Source organism: Manacus vitellinus, unplaced genomic scaffold (assembly GCF_001715985.3).
Source record: "Manacus vitellinus isolate BGI_N305 unplaced genomic scaffold, ASM171598v3 scaffold_20_pilon, whole genome shotgun sequence".
In the NCBI taxonomy this organism is placed as follows: Eukaryota; Metazoa; Chordata; class Aves; order Passeriformes; family Pipridae; genus Manacus; species Manacus vitellinus.
In genome coordinates this window covers 12,037,304-12,053,009 of record NW_021939471.1, presented here as the reverse complement: position 1 = coordinate 12,053,009, position 15,706 = coordinate 12,037,304, and the positions used below count along the sequence as shown (strand labels likewise).

Here is a 15,706-nt window from a genome sequence, read left to right as displayed (position 1 = left end):
TTCAGGGAGAAAATTATTATGTTTTAATAACTAAGAAGTATCTATTACATTTATAAGAAAACAAATTAAAATAAGACTTCATAGGCTCCAAAACCAAGCAGAGGTAGGTCATACGTTTTTTGTCATTATTTTCTAAAGGCATTTCTGCAACATAACTGCATTCAAGGTCTCCTTTCAACACGCAGTGACCAATATCCTCCCAATTTTGCAAAGGTCTTAATAACTTTTTTACCAGACAAAGTTTCTCTAACCGAATTTTGAATTAACTGTAAATACAAAGGAGAAGTTCCATAGTTACTTACATGTGCTACAGCATTAGGTGTGTCTACATCAAAAGGACAAAACATGACCCAGGCACTAATGACTCCATTTTTGCTATCAAAACAATCTGTAGGTATAGTACACAGGCAGATCTAATGCCTGCTCTTGGCAGCAGGGTATATCTTATCTAGATTATCTGAATAAATCCTGAATACCAACAGAGGAATGGTTTTATTATGCACATTTTTTAGATACAAAGACAAATAAGATGAAACAGTATAATTTTGAAAGACTTTACTTTTCCTGTGTCTGACTACTTGGACTGTAAACAATAACTAAGGATCTGGTCTCTTGTTGAGCCTCCAAAATCAAATAGAGAGATGGACCAGCAAACCACAAAGTTAAATTACTTTTTTTTTTGCAGACATTCATCTGATTCCTTTAATGAAAGTGCTTATTTCAGAGTAAGTACAAATTTTCAGGGAAAACTTAACCTGAAACTCTCCAGCCAAAATTCTTATTGCAATAGCAACTCCAGCACTGAAGTAATTAATAAATACAGATAAATACAACCTGCCTACATTTTTCATTTCGCATCTTAAACATTGTTACACTGCAGTCCTAAAGAGCTGCCACTCCTTGCTCTCGGGCTATCAAAATTAATTGTTATGCAATGCAATTTCCATTTTTAAACTACATATAGGCACTGAAATAAAACACACTACACAAATTCACATAATTTATTATCAGTGATAAGCATTTACCTGCCATTCTTAGGCATTACTAGTAAGCATTCTGGAAAAAAGTTCATATGGAATACCAGTTATCCAGTTTGCCTTTATTTTTTTTAAATACTTAATTAGATTTCATACTATGTTAATAAGAGACGTGAACAAGGAAGAACAGCAGCTGAATTTCCTAAACCAAGTCACATTAACAATTTACCTCAGCATATTGCAGAACACTGAAATAAAAACACTGCAATTTCTCCAATGCACACAAAAATCACAGTGAACTCACTAACTGAAAGTAGATTGGAAATCTAATGAAAGCAAGCTGTGTGGAATAGCTATATTGTATATAGGAATAATGAATTATATTTCAAATTAATTCTTGTGCAAGAGAAATAGGAACAAATAAATCAGTGTACTAAAAGTCTGTCTATGAGTGAACTCATTTGGGAACTACAGCTGTTGCGCTTTAGAGATTTGGATTAAAATCCATCATTATCTTTCAGTTAATACTCTTTCATCGACCAATCAGCAGTCATATGGTGTTTACCAACCCTGGTCACTTAACCCACTTGAATGGCCTTTGTGCTATAATTTGTACTTCAATGCAATCAGATTACTTCTAATCTAAATGATTTGTGTCCTTTATGGGACAGATGAACACTAATCCCAAGGTTCCTAAAAGAAGCCTAAACAGTGCCAGTACTGGCATCTACTGTTGCCATTTTAATAAAATATTCCATTCAAGTTTTGTATTGTATAATATACTTGATTTGATCATACTGACCCTGCCTTTTACATAGTCATTTCAAATTTCTTATACAAACAAAGAAGAAAGATTTGTCAGCAAAACTAGCAGCAAATAGCCAATTTACTAATACACAGATACTACTGTTTGATCAAATTATTTCACAGGAAAACTTATTTATTCTTTAAAATAAGACTGAGCAAAGAGGAACATTTTAAAAGTCATTGTTCAGTAAGGAGTTACACATTGTAACAGCTCACAGTTCTCAGTTACCAATTTTAAAATCTGCCTCTTCAGAATGGTTTTCCAAGGACTCAGCACTTAAAGTGTCCTCAGTCGTTCCTGTTCTTCAGTTAATCTTCGCTTGGAAGAAACTGCACTACAGCACGAGTCTAGCACCTAATTACGTTTAGCAGTAATATGCTTAGGCTCTGATCTCACAAATGCTTCTGCACAGGTGGATCAGTGAGCATGCAGTAGTGTCCCTAAAAAATGAGAGAAGTAAATGCAAATACAGTTGCATGATTGGAGCCGAGTACATCAATATATCTGTATCTCAAAAAATGTCAGAGCTGGGAACAGAAGAAACAACTGAATACTTCAGTAATAATAGCGAGTCTGCAAACACCTTTGTATATAAAGGTCTTATCAGTGTCACCCTTTTATATTCACCAACATGTATATTTCTTACGTAGAAAAATGCCAACTCCCTACAAAACACATCACTTTGTAAAATATAACTTATTATATCCCAAGTTAAGCTAGGACAAGCTTACTCAGAATTGGATAAAACATTACCAAATGAAATGGAGATGTTGGATGATCTTAATAGCATCTGTAGCTATTAACTCACACAAATAGAAACATGCTTACTTAAAATACCTCAATGCGGGTGCTCATATTTCATGTTAAGTAAAAGTCTTTCTAGTTTAGGTCATAAACTAGGAAAAAGTCCACTTTCTTAAGGTACCCTCATTCACATGCAGCACTGCTCTCAGCTGGTGTCCTCAGCCTACCTCATAGTGATGCGTGAGCTTACACACACACAGAGAATCAGGAATCACAACTGTCACAACAGAGACACACCCTGTCACACAAACATTTAAAAAGCCTCCATCCAGATTTGACAGGAGTGAGGCATATCATCTTACAAAGCAGCACATAGGGCATGAGGGGGATTGCATTATGAAGTTTGCCATTCTGGCAGTGAGTACTTCCAGGATTATTCAGTGAATGCCATGTACACTACTTACTCTGTAAATGGCCCTTTTGATGTTCCTTGTACTTTGAGCAAGACCCCTATTATGCATTACAAAACATCTTCCTTGAAAGGTCTAACAGAAACTACAGCTTGTTTGAAAAGTTGCAACCATTTCAAAAATGCTGGGAAAGCTTCTGTAATTCACTTCTGGAATTACAACTTAACACATCACCAAATACAGAGAACTGATCTACCTTTCCAAGAGCAGTAATCTTCACTTTTCACTAATTTCTAAAGTTCTACCACAACCTGATAAGGTTGCATATTCCCTTGAATACTGTATTTCTGTTTAACTGCAAATATGAAGTAAGCACAAACTGCAATTGTAAAGTGGCAAAGCAGAGTTTCTCTTCTACAGACATTTAAAAGAACGATGAGAGCCCAAAACCCAGGGATTCAAATGCAACAATGACTCACACAACCCACTTGCCCAATTAGACCCACTGCCAGTGCTTAGAGAACACTTGGAAGAAGGGATGTTGTTGTTATTTTTTCCCCAGATACCTAAAAACACCTGGCAATAGCAAAACATTACCACCTCTGAACTCCAGAATTTATGCCAGAAACCGTCTCTCCCGTCATGGGAGCAGGTAACGGTCTTCACTTACAAACTCAGTAGTTCATGTGTAATCTAAAAAGATACCACACAGTTCTTTGCAGATTCATAGCAGTAAGTCCAAACTTCACAAGGCAGGGGGTGGGTGTGTGAAGATGGATCTACAAACTACAAATCTCTCAGGGCAAACCACAACCCTCAGATGAGAGCCAGGAAAGACTCTAGCCTTTGTGGCTCCATAGAGACATGACTGCAGACTAAATAAGGAATGGCCACTTCCTGGAATATGTAGGAAAATGGCTGGAGATCACAACAGATTCCGAAATAAGTGTGTGTGTTTCTGTCCCACACAGGTGCCAGAAACATACCTGTAATGTTACTGCACTTTTGGCAGAAGGTGGTAATTCTTTAAGCTATGCAGCTGCACAGTAAATAAAAAGGATCTCTCATTCTGGTCCTTGTATTTCAGATGACTCCCCACAGTAATTCGTGAAAGCTGCTGCCCCAAATAGAAATCAAATTATTTCTGGAGATCCAAACAAGGCTGAAGTCAGCTCATTTCTCTGATATTCCTGATTTTTTTTCCCCTTTCCATTCCAGAAGACATGCTTAGACCACTTAAACTATTAAGAATCCATAATTAATTTATTTGACTTTACAGTATTGTAATTAAATATATCAGAACCATCATATCAAAGATGCTGTAATGACAAATATCCTGAAACTAACAGAAACATAACTAGAGAAACTTCAAGTGTAAGAGTAAGACAGCAAAAAATTACCTCTTCTTCAAAAAACTTACATAAACAGTCAAAGTAGCCATTTGGAAAAAACCTCCTCAAAACCCCTTAACTAAGAAAAACAGTTGGGTAAAGATTTTACAGCCTGTTATTGAAATTAAATCATGCTGGAACACTATTTCTCTAGTATCAAGAAAAGGTTAGATTCCAAATATGTCAAACAGCTGCATTAAACTAAGTTTGAGCAAGAAAGATTACATCTGCATTTTTTTTCTTACCTGCTATTTTTATGCTTTATGAAAGAGCCACATTCCCTCCTCACTCCAATGAATTGTGTATGTGACAAGGAAGCAAACAACCACAAGTCACAGCAACATGGACTTTTACATCCTTGCCATAATAAATGAGAAGATGCTTACGGCTGCTTCTCCTCCAGCACACCATTTACCAAGCTACAGGAAACCATTACACAACTAGAGGTGTGAGCCCACTCTGGCTTTCCGCTTCATTAAGTCATATATCACTTTTACGTAGGAGTCAGGGAGCTATAAATCACGTGAGACAGAATGAGAGCTAATTAAAGAGTCAGGTAAGCATAAAATTTTACATTGTTGCATATAAGACAACTCTAAAGTTGGCCATATTTTGTATAATATATTGTAAAATATTAAAAGACATTTCAAGTAGATAGGTATTTTCTCTAAGAGTTGAGCATTACTATCTGAAAAATATCAATATTTAATTTCCTGGCAGGGAAGCACCATGAAACCCTGACTCACCCTTTCTTTCTTTTTAACAAGAGACCATTCTGCCTTGCACACATGTGCTGCAGTGCAGTCTCATATACAGTCTTTGAACTTAGTCAATTGTTTTCTAATTAGAACAAACTCCTATGCTTCTGAAGACAGACATTCACAACCCAAGAAATCTCTATATGCTCTACAAATGTACCTAAATTTAGCAGTTAAACTTAAGTGCTAAACTTCAGGCTATTTGCAGAATTTCTTTGTCAATAAGATAATCCTCATTTGAGAAAAAACAATCTTTTTACTTATACTAGATTTTTCAGTCAATGCAATTATGCCTTAAAAAAGATCTTCATTGAAGGGTTAGAGGTAAATTTGATGCAGACATGTTAACTGAAATTTATATATATATATATCTCACAACCCAAGAAGGCTTTTAAGTATGCATAATATTACTGTGATACTGAGAGTATACGTAAGTAGGTGAGAAACTTTTTATACCAAGGCCCTATAAAAATAGAACACAAGGATGATCCTCTAAGTCCAAGAACTTTTTCTCTAAAGGATTTTTAGTTACGGATACATGTAAAATTTTTATTCCTTCTTCAACTTCTTCTAAGTGATCTAATAATTGGAGCTACTGAAGCAATTCATCAAACACAAGAAAATGAATCTCTAAGTAATTATTACCTATATTTATTTTTTCAAAATATACATAGGCATCAGTCTCGACGTGTAACTGCAAGAAATAGTCAAGTGCTTATATGATAGTCTTATACTCCATTTTCCTAACTGTGGTTTCCCACTAAATATCTTAAAACAAGGAAGAACAAATATTTTTCCACTCTAAATGAATACATAACTTTGACAATTAAGATTTTTAAAGGGCATTCTTTTTTTCTACTGAAGAAAAAAAAAGAAGGGTATGTGAAATTTTTAAAAATACACTTTTATTTCAGGCTTCACTGATCGGAAAAGGGGCTCAAAATAATTTTTATTAAAAATGGGGCAGCATCCATATTTTACTGAGGTATTTCAAGAAACCCCGTGAGTTGCTGGCCACTCTTGCCATTTGTTGAGTTAGGCTGTAATCAGGAAGGGGGACATGGATCAAATACACAACTAGGTCAGATACTAAGCTCACCAAGCCAATACAGGGGTCAAGAAATTAGAATAGCCAAGAAATACAGCTGCTGAAGGAAAGGCCAAAGACCAAGACATTAAATCTGCCTGAGGGGACAACAAAGAGGAAGGTGTAGAGGATGTTTAGAAGCAGCAAGGACCAGGCGGGGTTGTCTGCAGTCAGCCTACAAAAGCCACATCTCACTACTCCCCTGCAACTTGAACAATTCAAAGCAATCTTGAGGAAGTTTGAAATCTTCATGCTATCCTACTAATTCCAAGAAGCATTTGGCAGTACTCTGATAAGTGAATTAAGTTCTGCCTTTGGCTTTATGGAAAAACATGAAATACAAATCCTAGTAACAAGCATTTTAGAGAGATTCTGACAGTTCTTAAAAAAACCAGCAATGCTCACTTTTGGAAACTAGTCCATTCGGAAATGCAAGCTGAAATGATCCCTTTAAACAACATAAAATACTTCTGTAGCCCAAATCCAGCTACTTCAACCTTATAAGAAATTTTAAAATAAACCAGCTTTTTGCAACAAATTGACATAAAAGGAATTTGAGAGTTCTCATAAGATGGAAGAAGCCACACAACAATAAATGATAGGAACAGATTCAAGAATATATGTATTTAGTAAAAAAATACACAATCAGAAACAGTCAAAACTTTGATGCAGTGTCACGCTGTGATTCACAAAATGTCAATCTCCAGCTCTTTAAAAACAAGAGCTGCTCCATCATGTTAATATTACAAGCACGTTTTTACGGTAGTAGTACACAACAGCAAATCTGCCAAGCCTTCCATGCTCAGTATGAAACGTGATGTTGACTCCTAACTCTCCATGACAGTTCCCACAGTCATCACAACCACATGGTAAAACAACCTCCGATCAGCTGCATACAGCATGAGGAAGGAAGTGGCCATGGTGCTGCATGTGGAGATTACAAACCCCACATGTTCCTGTCAGCCACAGACTCCTTCAGTCCTTCCGTGTCATGGCATCTGGGGTTTAACACCAGCACGTACTTCCTTTCTTTCTTCTAAACATTCACCAAATCAGGTTAGTATAAATCTTTTCCTTTCAACGAGAAGGAAGTTTTCCTATCCTTGCTCAAGATCTACATGTCCGCTGTACAAATGGAGAAAAAAAATTCACATCCTGTCTTACAAAACTATGATACAGAAACTTGATTAACATTCTAATTTACAGTTAAGAAAAAAGGTGAAAAGCTTCTGAGAACTACAAATAACACTTAAGAGAGGTCCTTTAAGGGCATGATTTTTCCAGATCTTTTACACTGCAACAACAAGCCACCACCAAGTTCTACGTAGAAATATTGGCTAATGCAAAATCACTCAGAGTTAAAAACAAGTGTTACACCATTCCTGGTTTGTCTACCTCTCATTACCCTATCCTATTTGAGTTACATGATACATTGTAATTATGAGGGGACAATTGAGACTCAACAAATTTATATGGCATTGCAACATAGCTGACAGTATAGCCAAACTAGGAAATTGACAACAATCAGATTTTGACATTGGTTCTGTCAACATTTGTTATTACTGATCAGCAATGCACATTTCTCTGATACTTGTTGAAGTTTGTAAAGTTCCACTGTCTGGTTTCTCAAGCTATTTTTGTAACATTCACGAGTTGGTGAGACTAACCCATATGCTGAGGGGAGACAAAGAATTTCCTTGAAATGTTTTCTCAAACCTGTTTGAAAGAGAAAGAAAATGCATTGTAGGTGGGTCTTGCCTAGTCTTTCAGGAATTTCACTTGTTCCAGAGCATCTGTAACCTGCCTGCAGTAAAGAAGGGGTCCCTGAGTATAGTGGATTTAGTCTTATTCAAATCTTGATCAGTAAAAATCATAGAAACGCAGCATCATTAAGGTCGGAAAAGGCCTTCAAGATCATCAAGTCCAACCTTTGACCACACGCCACCTTGTCAACTAAACCATAGCACTAAGTGCCATGTCCAGTTGTTTCTTGAACACCTCCAGGGATGCTTACTCCATCAGTTCCCCAGGCAGCCCATTCCAATGCTTAACCAACCTTTCAGTGAAGAAATTCTCCCTGATGTCTAATCTGAACCTCCTTTGGCATAGCTTAAGGTCAGTTCCTCTTGTCCTGGCAGTAGCTGTCTGGGAGAAAAGGACCAGCCCCACATCCCTTCACATAGTTGTAAAGAGCAATAATGTCACCCCTGAGCCTCCTTTGCTCCAGGCTAAACAACCCCAGCTTCCTCCAGTGCTCCTGATACGACTTACTCTCTAAAGCTTCAGGACTGTCAGATACTTCTAAAAAAGAGTAATTTCCATCTTCAAAATTTATGTTATATATTTACAAACAATATATATTCATTTTCAGCAGTTTAAGTCTATATAGAATAAGGCAATAGCACCAAATATCCCTACCCATATGTTACAGTACTTAATAATTTTCATATTACTTATGGGACTTAGGAGTGTCATAACCCCATCGTGGCTGTCAAACTTGACAATAAGATTCTGCTGCTTCTGATGTCACCTGTCTAAAAGAATGTGCTGAAGTTCTTCAAAGTGGGATCTGACAATACCTGAGCAAGTACCAGCGAAACATAAAGCACATCAAGCCTCTAACACTATGCCACACAGTAGCATGAAATCTATTTCTTTAGTCACTACATAAGCTCAAGAAGGCAGGCTCTAGTTTTAACCATTTGAAAAGCACTCACTGATGAAAAATTCAAGATTTACCATGATTCCTTAGGGTAGAACAGCTTGCTTTTTTACAAAACCCAAGTAATAGGCTCTCTAAATTACAAGATCGTATTTTCCCTCTCCTCACAGAGGAGAGTAGTCAAGACAAAAAATGTAAGTCATAAGAACAGCTATCTCCCGAAAAAAAATACCCTGTGTCCTATGCTGTAGAAGTTGGAAGAAAAGCAGGAGACTGCAAGAGAAAAAGACTCTCTCAAGGTTAGGGCATTTAAATGCTGCAGTGCAGAATCTATCCACAACCTGGGCTCTACCACAGAGCTGCGAGTAATGCTGGGCAAGTTGCTTAAATCAATCCTTCCACAATCACTAATTGCATACACCTTTCCTGGAAGCCTAACTCAACAACTGTAAACTCTAGTTGATAGAAGCACTGAATGCTCATGCTGCCATTCAAGACAACAGAGACTCAGCTGTGAGAATGCACTGCATCATTCAAAGTGTTGACATATCAGTCCCCACTACTCAAACTGAGCATCTGACATTGCTGAAGACCCATCTCTGCACTGAAGTTTCCCCCTACATGAGGAGAATTAAATTTATTCATGTCATGAAAGTGTTGCAAAGATTATTTTTTTTACTGTTGTTGAAGCATACATTACCTATCCTGTGCACAAAGCCTGATGAGAGTCTTACAAGAAAAAGCAAAACAAAACAAAAATTACTCTTAATAATACACACCAACGAGTTCAGCTATGGTTGTAAAGGCAACACTTTCTGGCATTTCATAATTTTCAAATTCCTAACTTTGCAACTTTTAATGCTGTTTGAGGTCTATAATGTGGGTATTCTTGTTTCTCTGATTAACAAGGAACCCAGATGAGCATCAAACACGGTACTGACTATGCACAGGTCCCACAATCTACCAAATATGCATGTCTGGCATAGAGTGCACCTGCATTGCAGATAACAGACCACACAAGTAGACAAAGGCAGAATCTTTTTCCATAAGCTTTGATGCAGACTTATAAGGGGTTTTCTTAATTGTAACATGTATTAAATAATCTCATTTTAAAAGAAAATTGCAGTGCACCTAGGCACTTATGTGCATTCACAACTTAAAGGCAAAGACTTACCATCCTAATATTATCAGGTGGCCAAAGGAAGAAAGACTATGTAATTTTATTTTTTTTGTCATATGCAGTCATGCAAAGAAAGAGACTAGCTACTCCTCTGCTAGCTTTTATTAGCATTTTTATTATAAAATCCTATTAGGATGTTCCTATATCATCTTTGAAAATCTTGCTGCACAGGGCAGAGTAAAAGCTTTTAGAGTGTTTACTTAATATCTTACACAAACTCATCTTCTCTGGAATACACCTTGATAATGAGTATCTGCTAATTATTTTTTTTTTCTGGCTTAGGAAAACAAGGGTTTTTTTAAAGCTCAAAATTATGACAGATATAAATAAACACTGCAAGGTATAAACTAAATGACATGCAAATCACATGAAACTTTTTTTCCCCCTCCCGCTTTAATGCATACTATACTAACAGGGCCTGTCACATCACTGATCCTTAAACTAATTCATCTTTGAAATTATATCAAATTATAATAGGACTAAGGTGTCCTGACAGTCTACTCTATTTAGATGGGATGTACTGAGAATTGTCAAATTAAAACAAAACAGGCTGTGTTATTAAACAGAACCTCCTACCATATGTTTAACTTTCTGGTACCTGCACAAGTATTTATAGAGAGAACAACAGGGCTACAGCCATAACCATTTATGCTATAAACTCATTAGATCTTACAAGTTCAGTAACGCTGAGAAGTGTTAAAGATTCGGCAGGGGACATCCTCTGCTGGGAATCAGCACTACACCAGCCACCATGAAATAACTCAATTAGGAGCCTCTCAGTATGAGACCACACTGGTTGTAGAATGGCAGCATATTGGCTGCTGTGATGCACCAAAAGCCTCATAAAATTTAAAAATACCATGGCACAGAAAGCAAACAAACAAACAAAACACACACACATACACACACAAAAAAAAGAAAACAAACAAAAAAAAACCCCAAACAAAACATCCCCAAAAACCAAAAAAAACCAAAACCAAACAAACAAACAAAACAAAAAAAAAAAAAAAGGAAAAAGTTCTTTTTGAAGTCACAATATAATTCAAATTTCATGTCAAGTTAATTTTACTTTGCTCTCCTGCCATCAACACTATCATTTCAGTTACTGTTCTTCAGTGCCTGTAGTAAGTAGTTACATAGTCTTCCTCTATACACAAGACCTACCTCACTCTTAAGGATCACCTTCCATGCCACGCAGGGGCAAGTAATGGATACTATAACAGAGCACACTGGCTTTAAGTTTTGTGGTTTGTTTTCAAGTGGAGACTTTGTGAGACATCTCTCGGAGTGAATCAGTGTGCTCTAGGAGACAAGATGACCCTACCTCACACGCAGAATGACTGACTTAGCTGCAGGTGTGCACCAAGTTCACCATACTTTCAGCATTGGCATGACTGCACTGAACAGTTTGCCAGTAGAAAGCCAAGAGTAATGAAACGCTGTCCAGTTTATTTCAAAATCATAGCACTTTACCAATACCACAACCCATCATCCTGTCACACAGTAAAATCACCAGGGAAAAGCCTAGAAAACTATGAATCGAGATAGTTATGCAGAGCCTGCATTCTGCTGCAGAAGAAAATGCTTTTCACCTGTTTGTAAACTGAAACCTATTTAATGCTATCTCTGTGTTCAAGGCAAACCTACAACATTTTAAAACCTGTGAAACTTAAACAGAAGGCTATGTAATCAAAACGACTTTAGGTATATAAAGTGAGGAAAGAAGGATTTCAGCTGTCTAAAGCTTCTGCTTGTACTCATGTTTAGCTACTGCCCTCTTAAATTCCTTATTCTAAATGTTTGATGACAAAAAAAAAAGCTGTTGTCAATAAACAGAATTTTATTGAATAATTTCACTGAGGAATTAAGCATTAACAGTGTTTTCCTAACAGCCTAACTTGCTCATATTCAAATAATCCTCAATAGTGTAAACTGCACAGTTCTAACATGCCTAGAACTGTGGTGTATTTGCACCATCTGTCATTAAAAGATCTGTCTGGCAGTTCAGCAGGAGCAAATTGTTAAGGTACCAATACTGATAAGCAAAGGACTGGGACTGCACTGATATAGTTAGATTGGTTTACAAGGCTTCTATTTTTACAAGCCTTGGAAGATCAGGTTGTCTAATGAATTTTTAACATGTCAGTTAATATGTTTATAGAAAGCAATGTCGACTTTAGCAAATATATAAGAAAAATCACAGTTACACGCAAAATGTACAGCATGTTAAGACTAAGCTTCACATTTGAGAAATTCAAAAGAATTATTGCAAATGATCTGAGAAAAACAATCACTTAGAAGGGAAATAACAAAAATGTGAAAGTTCATGGACATGATCCATCACTCTTCAAAATATTAGCTCAACTTCATGAAATGTGATGTATTACAGGACATCAAAAAAAAGGCTTTATTCATGGCAGAGTAAGACCCTCGCATCCTATCACTAAAAGACACATTATACCAAACCAAATTACCAAATATTTTGTTATTTTTACCAACACAATATTGATGCCATAAATTAAGCAATGCTTACTTAATAATATGTGATTCTAATGAATGTTACTGTATTAGAGTACTAGCTACTGTTTTGCAGCATTTTCTCCAACAATACAGAATGATGTCAAATGACTGCATGGTGCAGATACGATTTTTGTCATAATTACCCTGCTCACTCTGTGCATTACATAAAATCAGAAAACATACTAATTTTGTGAAAAAAAAAAAAAAAAATTCAAAAATCCTTAGGACACAAATTTTCAAAATGTCTTAAATGTTTTGTTTTAAAAACACTGGCCTTTGTTAAATAATGAAAACCATAAACTTCCTATTGTAAGATTATGCATGCTTTGTGAAACTGTAGTAAAAAGAGAAATTTTACCTTTGAAAACAACCTGTACATTTTGCACTTGTGGGCAAAATGACAATAGAAAATAGCCCTTCAACCAACATTTGAGCTGCATCTGTAGTTAGGCAAGTGAGCATGTGGTTAAAATCTTGGAACCTATGCAGCTAGAGGGTTATTACAGTCACACAGGAGAGTGAAGTTCCTGTAATTCCTTCAACTCTCTGTGCATTCATCAGCCTGAGGATAAAAGATGTCAAGTGTATTCTACGGATTTGGGTAAATTTCCCCTTTGTTAGCTGGAATATTATGGCATTTATCATCTGCCTCTACATTCCCTGCATCAGAGGTGATTCAGGATCACATAAGATACAATATTCACACTTGTATCTTAATGGGTGACATATATTAAGTACCACAATTTTCAAATGTAAGGCAAAAGTTACAGAAACAAAATATTTACCTGATATAAGTTGTCATTCAAGGAATTCCAAAGGGTTTAAAGCATAACACAAAGTGATAGCAGAATTTCAGAAAGCAAGCTATTCAGACTGCAAAGTCATCTTTTCTTCCCATTAACTACAGATGACCTAAGCTTTGCAGTGTATTTCAGTACACTAGAGAGAACCTTGCACTCCACTTCCATACTCAGTTACATCCCAACACAGCCTGATGAATGCTTCAAGATTGGAGACTACCACAGCTGTACCATATGCTTATTTTGAAAGCCATGTGGATGCCCCATTTCATAAATTCTCAAACTCTTAAGAGCAAATATTCTCAAACCACAATCCCTTGTGGTAACCTGAAGAGAAAAAACTGCAACAACTGTAAAGCATCTGTTATGTTTTATGCAGTAATCCTCATTGCTGTTCAAAATCTTAGGACTTCCAGAGCTAATTAACTAACAAGCCTACACTCCCCCAAAAGATTATCTTCCACAAGGCTTTTTCCTGCTTTTATACTGCCTTATCCCTGAGCAACTCAAGTATGAAGATACCGTCTCAATTAAAACTTAGCTGAGAAATCCAAAGCATTAAAAAAAACCCCAAAAAACATGCAGACAGTGAAAAACAGTTGGTTAAGAGAAATTGGTGCTGATGTATGTTGATCTCTTGTGAGAATGTGTGCAGTGCAGAGGGAGCACAGAGGGATGGACAGCTCCCACTAGTGCAGGAAGAGGCAAAAACAACACAGGATCTTGACACCTGCTAGTTTTTGTTAATACTGCTAAATTTAACCAAGCATCCATTACGTAATTAATTAGGGGAAAAAATATACAAGAACTTGGTAACTTAGTGAAAATATCATGTTAGAGGATTGTTTCCTTTCTAATTTCTTACTTCCTTCTGGATTACTAAACCAAACAATTGAAAGAAACATTAGTAATGGGATCAATTTCACAACAGAGCTTATTTCTGCTTTCAGGGTTCCCACAAGCCTCTCAATTCCCATTCACTGCAAAAGGTGTGAGGTACAGAAAACCCATCTGGCAAGACAGAACACCAGAAAAAAGTTTGTAACTATGGAGGAACACCTTAGAAACAAAGGAGAAGGAAAACCTCATCCCTCTAAGCCATCTACTGATCTGGTCAGTTGAAAGGAGCAGCCAAATTACTTCTTTGTGAAAGGAGAAGCGGCATAACCCATTCGAACCAATCTAGTGTCAGCTCTGGACTACACAAAGAGACGCCTTTTTCCCCTTTTCAGAACTGCAATAACAGGGCAGGGGGTGGCTGCATCCACGGCCGAGCACAATGCTGCCGTGAGAGGCAGAAGCTTCAAAAAGCATGTTCTCCCTCCATCCACCAGCCTGAGCATCTCACTGGTATCCTGCCATTGCCTCTTGTTCTGGACCTGCAGCAGCAGTGCTTTGTCTACATCTACTTGCAATCACACAGATGTCTCCATCTACTTGCAATCACACAGATGTCTCCCCAGTGACTTCAGGTCTTTACACAACTGTTTCAAATTACATTTAATTCAGATAAAAAACCATACAGGTTCTTGACAGCAACAGAGGACTTGTTTTGCACCTCATTTTTATACTTTGTCAAAGACACCACTAAAAAAGCAGCAGAAAGTATGGGAAATAAAATTATCATCTCCCTTCTCCTATAAGTAGTAGTTAGCTGCAGTTAAACGTTTGTTTTGAAGATTTATTTAAACTTCTGAGTGCTCACAGTGCCACGCTTCTCTAACTTTTCCATTTACAGACTTTTCAACTCAAACATAACAATAAAGACCTAGTGCCAAGCCCACAAGATTTAAAACCCATGAAGAGAGTTCCAAAGTTTATTCAGGAGTCAAAAATAAGAAAAAATAAACACAAGCCTTCACACAGGCATGAATATTCTAACAATTCCTCTGAAACAAAGAAATTTCGTGCCTATAGCCACAGAAAACACAATCTTGGACCTACCCCTCCTTCACGTTTTGAAACAATGTCACCAGGACACAAACTTTAACATTTTAAGCACGTCATCACCGTCAACGGGCTAGCGATGCCGAGCACTTACACTCACCATGGGTAATTAGCTCATCAAGGATAACTCCTCCATGTAGGTTAATTCCTCCTTTGCTGAAGAAATTTAACTTTGCCGAAGTCCTACGGATTTATAACACAACAAAGCCTAGCTGTGCTCATGCAACTATTTTTCTTAGAAGTCCCTCGGTATGCCAGGAAAGCAGCGCTCCGTCCAGCCTCGGAGCCCGGGAGAAGCAGCCCCGCACCTTTCCCACGTAACACAAATCGTTACGCAAATCCCCCGCGCTGTCGAAGCCCCTGACCTATTTAGAGACGCGCTTTATCCCTTCTGGAAACAGACGAGGCTGCGGAGACGCCGA

General features: G+C 37.1%; 1 protein-coding gene across 1 annotated transcript in view; it reads right to left on the bottom strand.

The window, feature by feature from the left end:
• The window catches only part of ZNF385B (zinc finger protein 385B), a 164,285-nt gene extending 148,624 nt beyond the window's left edge, over nt 1–15,661 (bottom strand). Inside the window, exon 1 of the mRNA XM_008931072.2 lies at nt 15,385–15,661. The gene's annotated coding sequence lies outside the window, so the exon portion shown is untranslated. The remainder of the gene's footprint in view (nt 1–15,384) is intronic.
• Between the last annotated feature and the right edge of the window lie 45 nt (nt 15,662–15,706).